The 19,590-nt window shown below is 42.2% G+C and overlaps 1 protein-coding gene across 3 annotated transcripts in view; it reads right to left on the bottom strand.

Moving 5' to 3' along the window:
• Window positions 1-19,590, bottom strand: part of CORO1C (coronin 1C) — a 1,687,220-nt gene that overhangs the window by 1,380,813 nt on the left and 286,817 nt on the right. Inside the window, exon 1 of one of the 3 annotated variants that reach the window (XM_044068403.1) lies at window positions 17,993-18,215. The exons of the other annotated variants lie outside the window; for them this stretch is intronic. The gene's annotated coding sequence lies outside the window, so the exon portion shown is untranslated. Of the gene's footprint in view, window positions 1-17,992; window positions 18,216-19,590 lie in introns of those variants that run through there. 3 annotated transcript variants of the gene reach the window in all.

Genomic DNA, 19,590 nt, shown 5'->3' with positions numbered 1-19,590 from the left:
CATGGCCTCTCTGCAAAGAGGGTAGGACCTGGTCCCTCCCTGCTTGTTCAGATACCAGACTACTGACATGTTGTCGGACTGAACGGCAATCATACCTTGGGGGAGGTAGTTGTGAAGTGCTTGAAGCGATAGAAGCACTGCCCTCATTTCCAGTATGTTGATGTGTAGGGAACTCTCGTCGGGGTGCCACTTGCCTTGAACTGACCTGCCCAGGTAATGTCCCCCCCACCCCATCTGGGAGGCGTCCGTAGTCAAAGTGGCCACTGGAGGAGGAGGAACGAAGGGTCGCCCCTGATCCAGGTTTGAGGAGGTAAGCCACCAACGGAGGTCCTGCTTGCACGTCTCCGTGATTATAATTTGGTGACTGAGAGGAAGCTCCTGATACGACCACTGGACCGACAGGAGCCACTGGAGAATCCTCATGCGTAATCTTGCTAAAGGGACCAGGAGAACGGCAGCCGACATGGAACCCAACAGTTGTAGGACCATCCTTGCTGGGGCTCGGCGTTTGAGGAGCAATGCTCGGACTTGAGATTGTAATGTTTCTATTCTCTCTGTAGGAAGATAGACCCGCATTTGCCTTGAGTCTATCTCTACCCCGACAAACCGTATATGCTGAGATGGCAGCAACACAGACTTTGCCCAATTGAAGGCGATTCCTAGGGAGGTCCCTAGAGATATGGTGGCTGCTAGGTTCTGTAATAGTAGATGCCTGGAGGTGGCAGTTAGGAGCCAGTCGTCTAGATACGGAAACACCTGGAATCCTAGACTCCTCAGGTGAGCGGTCACCACCGCCAAACATTTGGTGAACACCCTGGGGGCTGTGGTGAGACCAAAGGGCAGTGCGCAGAACTGGAAATGACTGTCTCCCAGGCTGAAGCGCAGAGGTCTCCTGGACGCCTGATTTACCTGAATGTGATAATAGGCGTCCTTGAGATCTATGGAGCACATCCAAACACCTTTCTCCAGTAGCGAGAGAATGGATTGTAAGGTGACCATCCGGAACTTGGACTTCTTGACTGATCGATTCAGGTTGCTGAGATCCAAAATGGGCCTCAAGTCCCCGGTCTTTTTTGGCACCAAAAAGAATTTTGAGTAAGTCCCTAATCTGGTCTGGTCTACGGGGACCGGTTGGATGACTCCTTTTTGAAGCAGCTTTGAAATTTCGATGGCTGCAAAATCCCGTTGACTGGGTGGCGGGTCGGGGGTTTTCCTGGATGGAGGGGGTGTGTGTGAAAAGGGAATGACGTAACCTCCAGCGATGATTCGGAGCACCCATCGGTCCTGAGTGATACTCTCCCAGGCCTTTAGGTGCCTCGAAAAACTACCCCCGACTGGCTCCGGAGCTGCGCAGTCGTGCAATCCTTCAGGGATGCTGAGAGGTTGAAGAGCCACGAAAGGACTCGCGGTCTCCAGTGTTGCGGGGGCCTCTGCTGCCTCTGGGACGGCGTCTTCCTGAAAAATTTCCCCCTCCTCTGCCTCTAGAAGGGGGATCGTCCTGCTGTGAAGGGTAATTCTTCTGAGATTTACGGAACCACATTTTCCCTCCTCTTTTAGCCTTGGGGTAAGGCCGAAAGGGAGAGGAAAACCGTGCCCCTACGGCAGTCAAAGTCTTACCCTCTTGTTCACAGCGGGTCAAGGTGTCCTTTACCTTGGGTCCAAACAAGGAGGACCCATCAAAGGGAGCGTCGGCAAAGGAAGACTTGAAGGCCTCCGCAAAATGACACAGGCGGAGCCAGGCTTGTCTCCGTAGAACAACACCCGTACCCACCGCTCTACTCTCCCCCTCGGCTGCATACGAAATGAGCCTCATGGACGAGTTAGATATCGATGATAGGGTAGCCAACTGAGAGCTAACCGTCTGGGCCAATTGCTCAGGTAGGTTACCAGAGAGGGTATCTGACAGTTCCTTGATCAGGTCCCCCTGAAGTCTAGTGAAGTGCGTGAGGTAATTCAGAGACCTTAATGGCTGCTGAAGTAAGGGTGCGCTTCCCATACCGGTCCATGCTCCTAGACTCCTTATTAGGAGGATGGACGGACGTCAAAGCCTCTGCCACATCTTGCTGGGTAGCAGATGCCACCACCATAGCATCTACAACCACACCCTTGGTGAGAAATTCCTTTTCCGGGGGCACTGACAAAAATTTGTTAGGGCGAGCAGGCACCGGTTCCACAGAATCTGGATGTTCCCACGCCCTTCGAGAGATCAAATCCAGGAGCTCATCGAAGGGCGGAGACACCCAGGAGGCGGAGGGCTGAGCCCCGAAGGCCCTGAGGAACAATGTCTCGTCAGAGGAAGGGGGTTTGGTCTGCCAGCCGCCTCGTTGTTTGAGGACTTCCAGGATGTCCACAAAGGAGACATCATCCGAGGACGACTTGGGGGACCCTTCCGCATCATCAAGATCGGTGTCGGAGGTGACAGACTCGTCAGGAGAGTCGACATGCTTCCTCTTGCACTGTTTTTTTTCTTGGGGGTTCCTCTGAAGACTCTTCAGAGGTACCTCCAGGAAGAGGGGGACACCCAATGGGGGTGACCTCAGGCCCCAGGGGACTACAAAGGACCCAGTCTCCGTGCCTAGGGAAGGTGCCAGGGAGACTGTGGAGGTAGCCAAAGAAGATTTGGCCAAAGCACTCCTCATGGCTCTAAAGGCCGGACCCCCAGAATCCTGGGAAGGTCCGACCCCCAAAGCCATGACAGCAGACAGCACTCCCGCAGCCGACGCACCGAGAGAGAGGCTCGGAACAGAAAACATCGGTCCCGAAGTGTCACCCCCGGGGCCGACCGAGGAGGTCCGTGTACCGAACTCCGACCCGAAGGCCAGAGTAGGAGTAAGGGTCGGAGCCGACCCAGACACCTCCATCGTCTCCACCAGCACCGACTCCAACAGTGCCAAGGCTGTTGGAGGAGGAACCAAGGCTAAAGGGTGGACCATCAGCTCCGAAGCCGACTGGGCTGGAGCCGAAACTAACTTTTGGAAGACTGGAGACTGAAACAGCCTTTGGAGCACCCTGTCAATGTCCGAATCCGACATCTTGGAAGACTGGGATGAGATCGAACGGGTCCGACTAGACTTCTCCACCGGTTCCGAAGGACTAGGGGACCGGCTCCGAATTGTCTCGATCAAAATCGGTGCCGAAGGAGACTCCATTGTAGTTTCCCTCGGTGCCGAAGAGGACTTCAGTGCCAAAGGGGAAGAGTCTGAGCGAATAACCCTCATCGGCTCCGAAATCAGCGGAGCCGATGAAGGTGACCCGCCTCTCGAAGCTCCAGCCATCGGCTCCGAAGCTAGAGGAGTCGAGGCTGGAGGCATCGAGGCAGACCGTTCCACCCTCGGCTCCGAAGTCCGTGGAGCCGATGGAGAAGCCTGCCGAGATTTCTTGGTGGTCGGTTCCGACGGACTGGTCGGAGCCAACGATTTCTTTTTCTTTGAAGGAGAAGAAGAGGAAGATAAGGCCTCTTCAAAAGTAGGTTTGATCAGTCCTTTTAGAATCAATTTATTTTTCCTCTCTTGGAGGACTCGAGAGGAAAAAGCGTGACACACACTACAAGACTCCTGAAGGTGTTTGGGTCCTAACCAGTACACGCAAAGGGAGTGATTGTCCGTTATGGACATCTTGTAGCTGCATCTTGTGCATTTTTAAACGCTGAGGGTCTGTGTTCTTTTGACATAATGCTAACAGTTAGAAAAAATACAGGGAGAAAGGTATCTAACCCAGAACAATTCCACTTTACAGTAGAAGAGATTAACAAATAGGTCACACAACAGGAGGGCCAAGAACCCTCTAACTAAAAACGGGTACTTGACCTACACTAAACGCACACAAAAAGGCTCACTCACGCACGAGGGGAAGGCCCCTCTAACTTAAACGGAAACCTTACCCTGAAAAAAAAACAATTTTTACCACAAAAAATATTCAGAAAAGCTCACTCATACACAACGATAGCCGTTAAAACAGCTTTTGGTTAATTTCAAGAAAATTCCTGACAGAACAATCTTATGAAGAAAGCACTTAGCTCAGCCAAGCTCGAGACCACGTCCTTGCTTTGTAAGCGGCAAACAAGATCTGGGGAATTGGTGGTGGTGCATCCTGGGATATAGAATAGCTCAGCCAATTAGAGACTTCGCGCTATAGTATAGCGTGCAGAGTAGGAGCCGATCATCAGTACAGAATGTAGGCGAGATAGGATCACATAACATCGAATGTTTCATGTGGAAATACACAGTATAAAAATCAACGTACGCAAACGTAGAGAGTCAGTCAGTAACACAAGTAATTACAAGGAAAATAATGTGGAATGCCAACATGGTCAAAAACTGCAAGTCAAAAGGAAAATGCAAAAATGTTTATGCACTGTAGATGGTTACCCCTTCTTCAAGGTAGCGCGGCTGTGGAGTTAGAACAAGTTGTACCAACCATTTTTTCTTCAGTGAAAACCCAGAAACCACAAAAATATACAACATTTTACAACTGATAAAACTGCAGCACAGGTGAAAGATAATTCAATGTTCCTAGTACAGAAGCAATTAGCAAGTGCCACATTTATTTTTTTCTTCTTATTTTAGCTTCTTGCCTTGTAGAAGCTATATTTGGCCTTACAGACCTTATGCTTTTTCTATGCAGTATTTCAGGTCTTGGTGAGTACAAGGGGATCTTGGGGGGGGGGGGGTCAGGTTTTACAGATGTAAAAGCCTTTTCTTCCTTTAAATAAGATAGTGGTATGACACAGTGTGAAAGAGAACTGCTGGTAGTGGAATGTGTTTTAAAGGAAGGAAAACTTACTACAGTAGGTATATTAAATGCTAATGCATATCGTGGAAGTCCTGTACAGTCAGACAACCTATTTTAAAATTCAGTGGGGCAAAGCTAATTTGGGGGATGCAGTAGAACAAGCACACAAATTTTGCTCAGATAAACGGAGAACATTTTATACTGGAGATTACTCTAGGTTTATACAATTACCTACATTTCAGGAGTCAGATAATACAGAATGGTCTCGAGTATGTCTCATACACTCTTTTGGTGCCTCTGGCTTTGGTTGTGCTGAAAATATCTCGGAATGAGCTCCATTACTTGACTACTTAAAAGTATTCCTGGTGGAGGAAGCTACTGTTTCTGCCTATCTACCAGGAATGGATTTGTTTATCTGTGTGCTGGAAGAGGTAGATATTTGTTTTCCAGAGCTAAGACAAGAGGAAGGTCCAACTAAAGTCACTGTTTTTTGTAACTGGCTACTTCTTCTTTAACTGGGTAAAGGCAGACATTAGTAAATTAGGAGACATTTCTTTACGACTTGCTTTATTACCCATTCTATACTCTTAGATTTCCGGTTCCTTACTCAGGCTGTAAACTAACTTAACATGCTACATTCTCCACAGGCACAAAACATCCAATGTGTTCTCAGGCACACCCCCCCCCCCCATCTTAAACTTGTTCGTTTTATCACATTGTCATAACAAATATTAAATATACATACTCTCTGTTTGCCATTGCAAACATGATGGCCCTTAAGAATATACAAGCTCAATTTCACTCACATAGCTCTAGACAATAGATGCTTTATGTACACAAACAGCACGTAACTGCTACTATACAGCTTGTACTCTCTCAAAAAAAGGTTATAGAAACAAGGTAGCAGGTGTGCCTTTTAAGAGGCTCTGGAGACCTTAAATTAAGCATAAGGGTCTCTCCTTAAGCTACCACACACTGACATGAAGAGGGGACAGATGCTTGCTGAGCAGGCAGGTCATCATGCAGGTCTCCATTTTCATTTGTGGCAATAGTCAGTAACATGCCTTACAGTGCCAAAATTAGCTGTAGCGCACAGGGCAGTCACAGAAGGTACAGTCTACATATATTAATTTAAAGAAAAGCAGGCAACCACCATACTCTGTGCTTACCTTCAATTATCCCGTGCAGCTACATTTTCTGAATTAGACCCTATCATCCTTTTACTTTTTTCTACCATTACTTTTATTGAGGACCCCCAATTTCTTCTCCACTTGGTTCTCAATGGGTTATTACTACTGCAGCCGGGGCACAGATACAGGCAAGCTAAGTTTGTAACAAATAACCAAAACAGCATTCTGATAAGACGGACATGCTGTAGTACGACTTCCCTAAATCAATCACTTCTTAAGACTGACTATAACACCACTACACAATCTTTGCATTCATTTACTGTAGCCGCACCCTCTCCCAAAACAGAACCTCTTGCTTACTGTCTGTATCCCACAGGACAGAACTGTAAAGTCAAGACAGTTTGCAAAACTTGAATCTTAAGAGGGAAAGTTACAAATAGTTACAAATTCACAAAAACAAAGTGTCTTAATATAAAGGCATACATAAAAGGGTAATAGTTCTACAAAATTTGAAGCATAACATGGGTAGTTACCTTCATATTAAGACACTGTTTTTGTGAATTTGTAACTTCCCCTCTTACGATTCAAATTTTGAAGAACTGCTACCCTTTATAGAAACTTTCATATTAAGACTTTTCATTGTGAATTTGTATCCATAAAAGGGCAACTGTTCTGCAGTACCTCACCCCTTAGCAAACAAGTGACCAGTGATAGCAACTTGTCACTAAGGTACAGGTCACTGCACAACACAGGTCTGGCATAATAATACTAAGTAGGCAAGTAAAAGCTTCTTTATCTTGACTACATGCTATATGTTGTCTCAGTCCTTAACTGCCACTGAATGAGGTCCCAGGAATTATTCACATACACTAGAGCAGACATAGTCACTACTAGTGTAACTCAGTACCTGTAAAGTGAACACAAAAGAGCAATGAAAATTAATGTAGGCACAGACACCGACATCACACCTCAGTTTTTACACTGCTGGCACAGGTCTACTTCTGCCTCTTCTTTTGAGCAGGAAAGATAGAGGTCTAAAATGGGCTGAACAATATGCTGGACAAGGACAGTAAATCAAATTAGCATACAACATGTGCAATAAGCTTTAACTAGGTGGAATACAGAACAATTACCACAATTTATTTTGCATAACTACTGCTTAAACAACATTTTTTCTACATATTCTTAAGTACCAAAAAGAGGAGTACAAAATGAAAAAAATTAGAAACCTCAATAAAATCTTTTATATATATTAGTTTTATCTGTACAGTATAAGTTTCACAGCCAGGTTAGAAGAATAATTAAGCATTGTCTCCTTTGCAGAAATTATCGAAAAATTACAAAAGAAGGAACAGTAGGACTTGTAGAAAATGGTAGGTAGGTAAGAAAAAAGAAGGAGTAAAAAATCCAAAAGTATCAAAATGAACTACTGGTACATCACTTTACCCATTTTACTATAAAGCAATTAAGACAAGAAGTGTCACTGTTAGAAGAATATAGAAGAGGAAAAAGAACAAAAATACTAAGAAAGCTAGACGCAACAAAAGAATGCACAGTATTAGAACAGAACAGAATCTATCATGCGCTATCGCAAATAAACTAAAAATATTAGCACAGGTGGAAAAACTTAGAAGATACGCAGATAAATATAAAGAAAAAAGTACAATACACGCAATTTACTGATGACCCCAAAAAAGTCTTACAGAGAACTGTGAAACAAGGTAAAAGGAATTGAAGACCACACACAAAAAAAAAAAAAAAAAAAAAGAAGATTGAGAGGATGCATTTTGGAGAAGTATTTATGAAGATCCTGTGGAACATAAAGATGCTAAATGAATAGAAGTAGTAAAGAAAGGACACAAAGTTTAAAGGTACACGATATGGAATGGGATGAAGTAACAGCCAGAAAGATTGAAACAAAGCTAAGAAAAGCCTCCAACTGGAAACCCCCAGGCCCAAATGCAGTACCTAACTTCTGGTTAAAAGTATCAACATCTTTGCACAAAGATTTAGCTACGAGTAAGACCTATTTATATGCGCACCCTGAACGGACATCAACCATGGCTAACAGGAAAAGCAGTGCTTCTACTTAAAGAGTTAGCCTGCAAGCTACACTAAAAACTATGGGCCAATAACTTGCCTTCCAGCAATGTATAAACTACACATGGGAATTGATGCCGACAGAGTTTATAGTCATTTAGAAGAAAACTCAATTATGGCAGTAGAACAAAAGGGGAATAAAAAAAAAAGTCATATGGAACAAATGACCATTTGTTGTTAAAGTCATAGTGGAGAAATGTTAAAAGGGGAAGAATCTAAGTGTGGCATGGATTGCCTACAAAAAAGCATTTGATAGTATCCCACATTCATGGATAAGAGAGGGCTTAAACAATGTGTAAGATGTACCTTACACTGATCAACTATATTAGTGACCATAAAACAGTGGCAGACCACTCTGCAATTAAGCTATGACAAAAGCAAATTAACCCATGCATAAAAATTCAAAGGGGGATATTCCAGGGTGACACACTCACACTATCACCGCTGCTATTCTGCCTCGCCCTTAACTCATTAAGCTATCTACTTAACAGCTTAGGCCATGGCTATAATTTGGCTCCTAGAGACTAATCTTCTCTGTCAATTATTTAAAACTGTATAGCTCATGAGATGAGGAACTGAAAGTACACAACTGCAAGTTGTCAAAACTTTTTCAGATGACATAAGAATGTCACTTAGTCTTGATAATGTGCAAAAGCAACTTTTAAAGCAGGAAAACTGTAGCACCAGGAAAACATCAGTTTGGGGCAAGAATGCGATATAAAAGAACATGAGCAAGAGGGAAGTATACAAATATTTGGGAATTGATGAAGGATCATCAATAAAACATGAACAAATGTGGATAAAATTTAGTAAGGAATACTTTAGAAGACTTAAATTAATCCTGAAAACAGTGTTTAAACCAATTTGCTCTTCCTGTCCTAACTTACAGTTTGAGTGATTGAATGCCCCCAAAACGTGTTGAACAGATTAGATAGGAAAACGAGAAGATGCTTCATGCTCACCAAATGTTGTCTTTCGGGTTTTCCCGGTTAGGGGTCGCCACAGCGGAACTCCGGTCCGCTAATGATGGACAGATTTTTACGTGCCGAGTTGCCGGCCCTGACGCACAACCTTCAACGAAGGTACACCCATTCACGCACGTCTCCACACAGAAGACGCTCTAGCTGAGAATCGAACAGGACAACGTCTTACTGTGAGGCGACAACGCTACCGCAGCACCATGCTTCATGCTCACCAAATAATGATTTATAAAAATCAGTGCATACCAAGATTATATATTCCCCATTCTGAAGGAGGGAGGGGCCTCCTTGAAATTGATTACATGTATAGATCTGCAATCAGACTCCACACATCTGCTGATCTCACAATACCCAAACAAAGTGAGGAGAAAAAAATCTAAAATGACTTCTCTGCTTAATCTAGCAGAAGCATCAAGCAGGAATGGAAATTAAACCAAAGTAGATAAAAATCAGGCAACAACTGAATGTGCTGAAAAGCAAAAGAAAGAATATAAGGTGAAGAACCAGCTGAGAAGGCAAGAAATGTGGAAAATGCATAAATATAGTTGCAAGTATAGAACACTATTGGAAGAACCTCATACTGATCAGAAATGGTTAAGCAGAGGAGAATTCAAACCAAGAAATGAAAGGGTAATACTGGTGGCCCAAGATACTGAGCTACATACACGCTGGTTTACGAAGTCCATTGAACATGTGAGTGAAACAGAAAAGTAGGTTTTGAAATGCAAACAGATGAACATCTAATTGCCGGTTGTGACATACTAATGGCAGAAGGACTGTATACCGAAAGGCATAATAATGGGGCAAAAATGAAGTTGCTGACACTGGAAACAGGAGCTACAAAGCATCATAGAAAATGGTGAAGTCAACATCACATGGAATCACCATTTACCAACAGTTCAAAAGACAGATGCTAGAAAACTGGATATAGTGATCCATGAAAAGAAAAGCAGCATTGATCACTGAAATCACCACACCCACTGACTGTTACAGTGTCTTGCATACAGAGACACAAAGTCATAAAATATCAGGATTTCCAGGCAGAAACAAGAGCAATGTGGAAGAAAGATACCCAGTCAGTTCCAATAGTAGTATGAGCAATGGGTCTTATTATATGTCATTTATGATTATTAATATGATCCATAGGCTTGTCTTACAAATATAAGAGAACTCGATGTTATGTGGATATTAAACAACTGGTGCAGAAGTGTGTGTTGAACTGTATATTATGTACTGAGCTTCAAGAATGTAACCACAGTGTACCCTTCTGGAAAAGAACAGAAATGTATATAAACTATATGCCCGTGCAAATGTATGTTTTCACAGTAAAAGTTGGAACATACAAAGTTAACTTGCAAAACTGTAAGAAAATAAGTTGACAAGTAAAGAGTTTTACGATTGTGTTTATCTCAGCAAGAAGACGGGATGTCTACAGCTAGAAGTATTTCTATCGTCTAGAAACAAACATAATTACAGGTGTCCAATGTAAAAGTGTTTAACAACTTCCAGTTCTAGGCAAACTTCTGAGAGCTAAGTATTTGTGACACAGAAAGTTTCTGTTAGCTTGGGAACTGAACATAGATGTGACAAAGAGAGATGTCACCCAGCTGACCCAGCAGTAAAGTTTTGATATTAATTTAAGAACTCTCTCTGAGAGAAACTCTGTGCATTTTGTATCTAGTCTTGGATCTGAAAACATCCTCTCATCAGCACTTGTCTTGCCAATAGCAAGCAACTAGATTACAGTGATTTCTCTTAGAGATACACAGGCGGATATAAATAGGACATGCTGGAGGGATAGATTTATCACTCAGAGACTCCCTATCCTGTGGAATAAAATCCCGGTCCATGTGAGGCAGAGCACCTCGCTGGCCCTGTTCAAGAGAAATCTTGACCTGTGGATGGGAGATCGTAGGTTTATCCCGGGAATCATCTCTGTGTCACTGCTGGACAGAGGCACAACAAACTAATGGGCACAGTATTTTTTCATATAAGGGGTGGCGTAAGCCACAAAACTTTGGGCTAGGCTTATAAATGCCTTAGGGCAGATAGCCTAGTATAAACCTATGAACCTATGAATATAGTAAGATTAGTTTAGATGTTTTTTGTATTTATGTGAGACTGTCCTGCAATGTTTTAAAATATTTCCTGTGATTCTTAACTCTCGTCACTGTATTGAGTATTGTCTTGTGCTTTCATCATTTATTATTAAATGCATTTAAACCTTTTAGTTGTGGCTGGTTTGTTTAGAGACATTTAAGCTCTTAGGATACTTGCATATGTATTTGGTAACGCTGTACAGGCCACTTCAACAGCCTTGCTGTTGGTCACACTTACCATTTGGATAATAGTAACATTACACAGTAGAACTGGTCACCCTTTGGGAAGGGCCTTATAGTAGCTGATAAGTAGTGGTTGGTGGCAGATGGTACTACCTTATAGTCTGGGCAGAAGGGGGCATAGCTAGTGAACCTGTGCCAGCCTTCCCCAGGAGTGTCTGTGGGTTTGTATATAAATATGTGTGTGTGTGTGTGTGTGTGTGTGTGTCAGTCAGCTACTTGGGCAAGGACACAAAGCACTGGTTGGACAGAGGGTGCTGGAGGTTTTGCCTTGACCACTCGGCTGAGATCTTAACCCTATAGCTGTGCCAGTGGGGAGTCTTATTGGGGATCTGGAGAAATAGGGATAAACCATCCCCAACTGACTGATTTCTGTGTGCTCTTAAGGGGAATTGTACTCTACTGTGTGTGTACTTGTCATCCTTCCAATGTGTATATCCCTCACTAATACTAGTGGTGAGGATTGAGGCTCCTTGATTACTGGGCCAGTGCAGGGGCATCACACTTGTAACAAAATCTACAATCGTATTTAGGTATGTTACCAATTCATGTAACCCGGTATGAACTGCAGAAGGATTCATTATTGGGCACATTGCAGGTGCTGCGAAGAGCACTTCTGGCTGACAAAGATTGAAACAATACTAATTTCATGAACTTTAATCGTACTTTGACTTAAGAATGAGGTCTATTCCCATCACGGTATTAGAAACCCAAAAGACTTGGAGAAATTAAAGGGTGAATTGGAAATAACCAACAACAAGGTGTGCAACTGTGACATACTATTGTTAAAAGGACTGTATACTGAAAGGCATAATAATGTGCCAAGACTGTTGCACTAGGGGCTGTGCAAACATTATAATACTGAAGTTGCTGAAAAACACTGGAAACATGAACCACAAAGCATTATACAAAATTATTAAATCTACATCACATGGGATCACCCATAACAAACAGTTCAAAATACAGATGCAAGAAAACCAGATATAGTGGTCCACGAAAGAAGACAAAAGTAGCATTGATCATTGAAATTGCTACAACCAGTGACTACAGTGTCTTGCGTACAGAAAAGACAGTCATAAAATATCAGGATTTGCAGGCAGAAACGACAGCAATGTGGAAGAAAGACACCCAGACAGTTCAAAGAGTAGTAGGAGCAACGGGTCTTATAAAAAAATAATCTACAATCGTGTTTAGATATGTTACTGATACATGCAACTCTATACGAATTGCAGGAGTAGTCATTACTGGGCACATTGCAGGTGCTGCAAAGAGTATTTCTGGCTGACATCAGAAATTGAAATACTAATTTAATGAATTTTAGTCATACTTTGACATAAGAATGGGGTCCATTCCAGTCATGGTATTAGAAACCCAGAAGACTATGAGAAATTAAAAAGTGCGAAGAGCACAACCAAATTATTTCTAAGACTGTCACGCTTCCAGGGCCTATTATCAAGCATATGATCCAAAGAAATCAAGATGCATAACATGGATTATGGGGGGGGGGGGGGTGAACACACACAGCCATATGAAATACTGTTAAATATTTTTAGGAATCCAAGACATTTAGGTGTGTAAACGGGAGTCAATGCAGCCCTAGCACACAAACGTTCAATAGTAAATGTACTATGAAGGAATACGGGTTACCAGGGGAATAACAAACCTCAGCAATGGTCAAGATTCAGCATCTTTACAACTGACCGTGCACAGGGTCAAGATTTTTTTTAGACAAGCAACACTAATACCTTTTGTAGTTACACTGGTTGTGGTACAGGTAAAAGAATATGGCAAAATCAGAAACACTTGTGTCTTTCGGCCATTCCCGGTTAGGGGTCGCCACAGCGGAACTCCAGTCCGCTAATGATTGGCAGTTGATTTTTATGTACCGGCTTGCCAGGCCTGATGCACAACCTTCAACAAAGGTACACCCATTCACGCATGTCTCCACACAGAAGACGCTCTAGCTGAGAATCAAACCGGACAGCGTCTTACTGTGAGGCGACAACGCTACTGCAGCACCACCACCGCGGGACCAGAAGTAAAAAATACAAACAACTTAGAAACCAAGTTTTGTGAAACTTAACATACAACGAAAGAACGAGCCAAGGAAGTGGAAGAATCGTTTTAGGTGACTGTCCCACTGTACTCATCCCTAATTAGACCCATTATAGAATACAACGCCCCATTTGGTTTGTACCTCTCAAGACATCTGCAACAACTGGAAAGGCCACAGAAATACCTCATTAAAAGAATCACAGGCCTAAAGCAGATGCCCTATGCTGACCGTCTAAAAAAACTCCAGCTATACTCTGTCGCATGTCATCTACTCAGAGGCAATCGCTGCTTAACATACAAGGCTATGTCAAACCCAGAGCTGTTGGACATGCTACACTTAAAGAAATCCCAATCCCTCGGAGCCACATACTCCAGGGATCTAAACCTTGTCATCACAATGAACAAACATGCTGGAGGGATAGGTTCCTGACCCAGAGACTCCCCAGACTCTAGAATAAACTGCCCATACATGTCAAGCAGAGCTCCTCTTTGGCCCTCTTCAAAAGGAACCTTGACGAGATAGGGGATCACATAATTTGCCCTGCTAGACAGGGGTCCAGGAAGTAAATATTGTGGGATGAAATAGCCAGGGAATTGTTATGGCTAGGCTTGTATAGGCGCTAGGGCCGATAGCCTACTACCAACCTATGAACCTACGAGACAGTATGTCATGAGATCAGAGAAATGGAAGAATGACATAACCAGCTGATGTCCTCAGAATATTTAGTGTTCCTTCATGGTTCTTACCCGCACCACAGCATCTAATGCCTTTAATGATCAGACTGTCACAGGTGCCTATTTTGCCAGAAGACATTTTTAACTCTGCAAAATCCTTCAAAAATTTGAATTTTACTTGCCATGGCTTGAAAGGACCTTTTGACCTCAGTGGCTTCAGAGGGCAAGCATGTTGCACATCCATTAAAGTCTGTGGTCATACACCACACTACCGTCCAGGGATGCAGTAGTGTGCATGCTGTGTGTCCATTTAATGGACATGACACAATCACGTTTTGTTGAGATAACAGAGGTCAAATGGTCCTTTCAGGCCTCAAGGATTAAACATCAAAGTTACAAAGACTTCACCAGCCAAGAATGACTTCAAGTCCGTTTGTTCCCTCTCACTCCTCAAACAGCTGACGTGGTAAGTTAACTATTAAGCTGTTACATGTACGGATTTAAATTAAATAAAAATACACTGAATCACATTTATTGCCACTCCCTAACACTCAAAACCTAAGAACCTGAAAACTTGAGACTCCTGCAAAAGATGTAATCTCACCTAGCTGCTCAGTGTGGTACCACCAACACCCTCACTACAATAAACAGCTTAGAAAATGGAAGGATCCAAGTAGTATGTTTCTGGGGGCAAACTAGACTAAAACACACATGAAGAACATGCAAAGTCCAAACAAGACAGCAACCAGAAGTCCGAAGTTAATCTCCATTCTGGAACTAAAGAAGAAACCATTAAGCAGGAAATAATTACAAAAAAAAAAAAATAAAGGAACCACTCAGCATACATACTTCTGAGGAAATATCAAACAAAGTTAAGGATCTCGAGAGACTGAAAGTAGATTTTCTCTAGTTTCAGAACAGAATTTGAAAATACTGGTTGGCAAGCTAAACAGCCATTAAATATTACTTCACCTGCCCACAAAGTGTATTGCATGGGATAGATATTAGCAATTAATGTTATCCCCCAAAATAAAAAAAAATAGAGTGGTGCATAAAATAAGAATTCACAAATACAAATTTTAAGAATGGCATAGGAAGTCACAAGATAATCCCTCTGACAGTTTAGGAAAGGACTAGTTTACAGCATGTGTTGAAAGAAGAGTATGGATACATATTATGTGGAAAGATAAGAGGGCAAATCAGATGGGCCAAGATGTCCACATCAGCTATCAAACTCAGACCTCAGGTATCCAACATACGTGCTTGCAAAAATCAAATGTATTACATAAAAACAACTTCTGCACAACATGACTGTGCACATTGCTTTCAAGTATCCTGCACTTCAGGCACAAAAACGGATACAGCTGCTAAAAGAACAGAGTTTTCCTTCATACTAGCAAAATAATGGAACTAACTTTTCCCCAACATGCTACTTCAAAAAGCTGCTGTTCTTAGTAAAATTATGCAACCCTTCACTTATTGTGTAACCAGATAACAAAAAGACAGCAGCTTCTATTCTAGTGGAACACGTGAGATCATGCATCCTGGTCATTACAAAAACCAAATGACTGTACGGCAAGGAAAAGGAAACTCCAGAGCAGGAAGGAAGCTACATTTCATTACATCACAGTAAAAAGGTCACAAAAACACAAGGATGAAGGGTTACTAAGTGCTAAGCTGCATCAGTATAAAGACCTACATCATAACACTCCTTGTTCAACTCTACACGTACAATATAGTGAGTCTAGCTGTGAAGCCTGCTCTAGGAGGAATAATGCATTAAAATTCTAACCATTGGCTTCCTAGACTACAACAGGGAAAGGAAGCCAGTGTCTAAAATATTAATGCTATAAACCCCAAGGGAGATCAAAAGCCACTTCCAACTAAGATGATGGAGGGGCATGAAGTACAAAGAGAGGTGCGGGTGGGGGAAACAAATACACTGGGTAAATGGAGCAAGCAGGCTGCTAGAAAAAACTTACAGAAGTGTCAAAAGGCCACTGAAAAGGCATAGAAAAGTTAGCAGTAGTGTAACTGTACCTACTCCATCTTTAACTTGCAAGAATCCAGAAACCAGGTTGCTAAAAGTTACAGCCCACACTGCATTCTATAATTCTGTCAAGACACACATGCGGTAAGGCTGCAAACTTTTTTTAGGATAGCTTTGCTTGAATTCTTTAAGTTTTAGTTATGCTTACTTTCAGGTGGCAAGTACACAAGAAGAAAGTTCTATTAGAGGAAAAAATGTTTAACCACAGAGCTTCACGACTTATGCAAACACAGACAAGTTTATGCATTCAAATAACACAGTAAAACAGCTTTGTCAACACATGACTCAGGATTCTTGCTCAGTTCTTCATTCAGGGAGTGGTGCACTGATGTAATCATGTGGAAATTTCCTAACCAACAAATAACTAGTTTGCTGTGCTAGCCAAAGCATAGAACTCTCCAGCACAATTAAACTGAAATTCTCAAATTAAAAAGATGTACAGTTCCTTAAAGCAACACTAATTTACTTTAAAAACGTTACTGATTAGGAACTCCAACGTGTCAACTAAACAATCTTCCAAATAAGCATCGTGGCTTTTTTTTTCCTAACATTGTTTCATTAACAGTAATACTGTTGCTGCAAGCAGTCCAGTTGTAATACAGGTCCCACTCAGCCTACACAATGACTCAAATTAGAGGAGCTGACAAATGCATTTAGTATAAGAAGTATAGCCTGAAAACCCTAATGATGTTTGAAAAGATAGCGTGTAGAAAGATCATGTCTGTCTAATCCCACTGTAGTACTTAACACACTGACTACAGTAAACTGTGCGTCTCAGATTACACTTGCCTGGACGACTGCAACAGGCGCATGAACGACAGTTACTTAAAATGAAGAAAATGTACCACCGCACACACTGCGACAAACAAATATTTGTTTGATTGGAAGGCAGGCAAAACACAATCAGTCAAAGTATTTAAACACTGCAAAACCATCTACTAGCAACCAGAAAAACTCTAGATTTGGCGATATTACTATTAGGAGTTTCTACACAAGCCCAGTGTTGTCAGGTCATCCAAACAAATCATCAGTTGGAATCTAACCCTATATAAAGCAGACTATATACTTGGCATGAACAGACGCACTTTTTTTTGCAGTGGGCGTCAAACAGTGGTCGCCTTTCAATATAAGGTATATTCACCGTTAACATGGCAGAGAAATTAACGTCAGCGCGGAAGCCGTTATTAAAATATTCCCATGTAACACTCTAATTCATAACATCCATAGTACTGTTACTAGGGGGAGGGGCTCCTTCCCAGTCTGAGCATGGAAAAGATGTTCATTTGTCATTTGCATCTTTTGTGCTTAAACAAACAACAATGCCAGCTTGTTAACGATCCCCGTAACTAGTTAAGATATGGGCTAAGCTACACCACAATTTCGTGAAAACACTACAGGTTCAGCAAAGAAACAGTTTAACACAATTAACTGACGAAGCGTTTATCTGAAATCATTTAATCCGTTTCCAGACAACCAGTACGTAGGTTAATTAAAATAAGACTGATCACACAGCCAGATTTTACTTCTAAAAGGAGAACAAATACAGCAAGTGCCAAACCAGCGAGGGGACCGCGGAGCAAGACACGGTTGGCAACCACGTTCCCTTCCACCTCAGTCACGCTCCCTTTCTTTTGAAAAGGATAACAGGGGCATACCCTTTTCATACCAGCAGTGACTACAGTCTAACAAAAATTTGTCATCCCCTCATTCATCCCATTTCATTCACATATACACCTGCTCAACAGTACAGTTCAGTACTCTCTTTGTATAAAAATGCACATCTAAGGTTGAGTTGCAGACAGTGGGGCACGTTATCAGGAGCTGCAATAATCTCATTTGATTGCAAATGCAGAAGTATTCCCTCCTTTCCCTGTGGCTAACATCTGCCCACCCGTGGCCAACTGAAGAAAATTCAAAGTGCTTGGCGCTTACCGCTTCCCAAAAATGAATGGGCTTTCACTGGACTCCGCTTTATTTATCAACTACGCCTTCTACTGCCGAGGAATTGCTTTCTTTTGCCGTGAATACCAATAACATCCACCCCGTTCCCACTACCCACGTCTGCGGTGAAGACTAACCGGAAACTGCGCCCTGCTTGTCTCAGTGTACACTCTCCACCCGTGCAAGAGGACCAGGAGGCCCGAGTTAAGCGACAGCTGATGAGACCTATCAGGTACTAAGATAGAATACAAAACCCCACCCTACAACTGTGTAGGGAAAGAGGCGCAATATACGTTTTCTGAAATATAGTAAGGTGAAGTAGTCACAGTCTGTGTGGGGATGAGTACTTTTCAATTTGAGGCAGTAAATCAGGGGTAGATAGTTCAATAAAAGTATTAGAAATTGTCATTACGCAAGCATAAAATAGTATGACCTTATTACAGTATGGAAAAGCAGTCAGAATGGTAGAATTCGTGACCAACGGCCCCCTACCTCTCAAAGTGTTCAGATATTCGCATAATGCCTAGATTTTTTACTAATATTTTTGGCCCATTTCTCATAAATTTGTGGTTTTCTGGCAAATCATTGAGGATTGGAGTCAGAAAAATAATGGCAGGCATTTGAGTTTCAGGCTTCATAGCCTTCAGAAAAAAAAATCGTGCTAATGCAAAACATGTTATACCATGTTCTAAGTTTGTAAGAGCAATAGTTAAAAAAAGTGCCCCTATTTGAGGGGGCCCTTTGCGCTCCCCCCACTTGTGACTTTGTCCAGATTACTTGCTGTCAGAGTTTGAGAGGCATGCACGGCCCACTAAGTCTTCTATCTACCTACTAATGTTAGTATAAAACAGAAAGGCCCACGTGCGCTATAAACATTCCTGAATCTTTCCGTGTTTTGAACGGGCCCACTTATTTAACCATAAACGCCTCAGAATTATTTTAGTTTGCTGTACGCCTTTCTTTATCCATACAGCTGCTTCAAAATAAGGAGGTTTGTGGTGCTTACACCATAAATCATAATCCATTCTCGATCATTGAATCTCATCCCATTATTTCATATTCTGAAGTACGTCTTCTATACACATGATTTTCTAAGGAGCAGTGCTGTTTTTGTTGCGATGAAGTTAAAATAACGTTTTCGTTCATCTTCATATATTGTTTCTATGTTCTTTTTTTAACACAGAGCTTTTAAGCTTTTGTGTGCTGTTCTCCAAAGTGACTCAGTCGTTCATAACCCTGAGGCCAGGCCCTCTAGAAATGTAAGCAGTTTTTACGCTTGATTTATTTATTTGTTGATTTGAAGTTGATGATCAGTTAGCATGTTCCTTATGGGCAGGAACTGGCATTCTTTTAAGGGTAGGTATAACCTTTCTTGAGCCCTGCTGTACTGATCACTCGATGGTGTGAAAAACGGTATGCACCTGATGTCCTCATCAAAATAATAACTGTGGAAGGGATATGGTTGCCAGCTGTACTCTCTGCTCTATCTATGATTGTTTTTAGTCCTAAAAATGTAACACAAGTGTTGCTCTTTGGCAAAGGAGTGAAATTTAGTGCTTTGTTTCAATTCTTCTGTATGTAATGTGAGC

The sequence above is a fragment of the Protopterus annectens genome, chromosome 4.part0, assembly GCF_019279795.1.
Source record: "Protopterus annectens isolate FY-2018-M chromosome 4.part0, PAN1.0, whole genome shotgun sequence".
Classification (NCBI taxonomy): domain Eukaryota; kingdom Metazoa; phylum Chordata; order Ceratodontiformes; family Protopteridae; genus Protopterus; species Protopterus annectens.
This window is presented reverse-complemented; position numbering and strand designations above follow the sequence as displayed.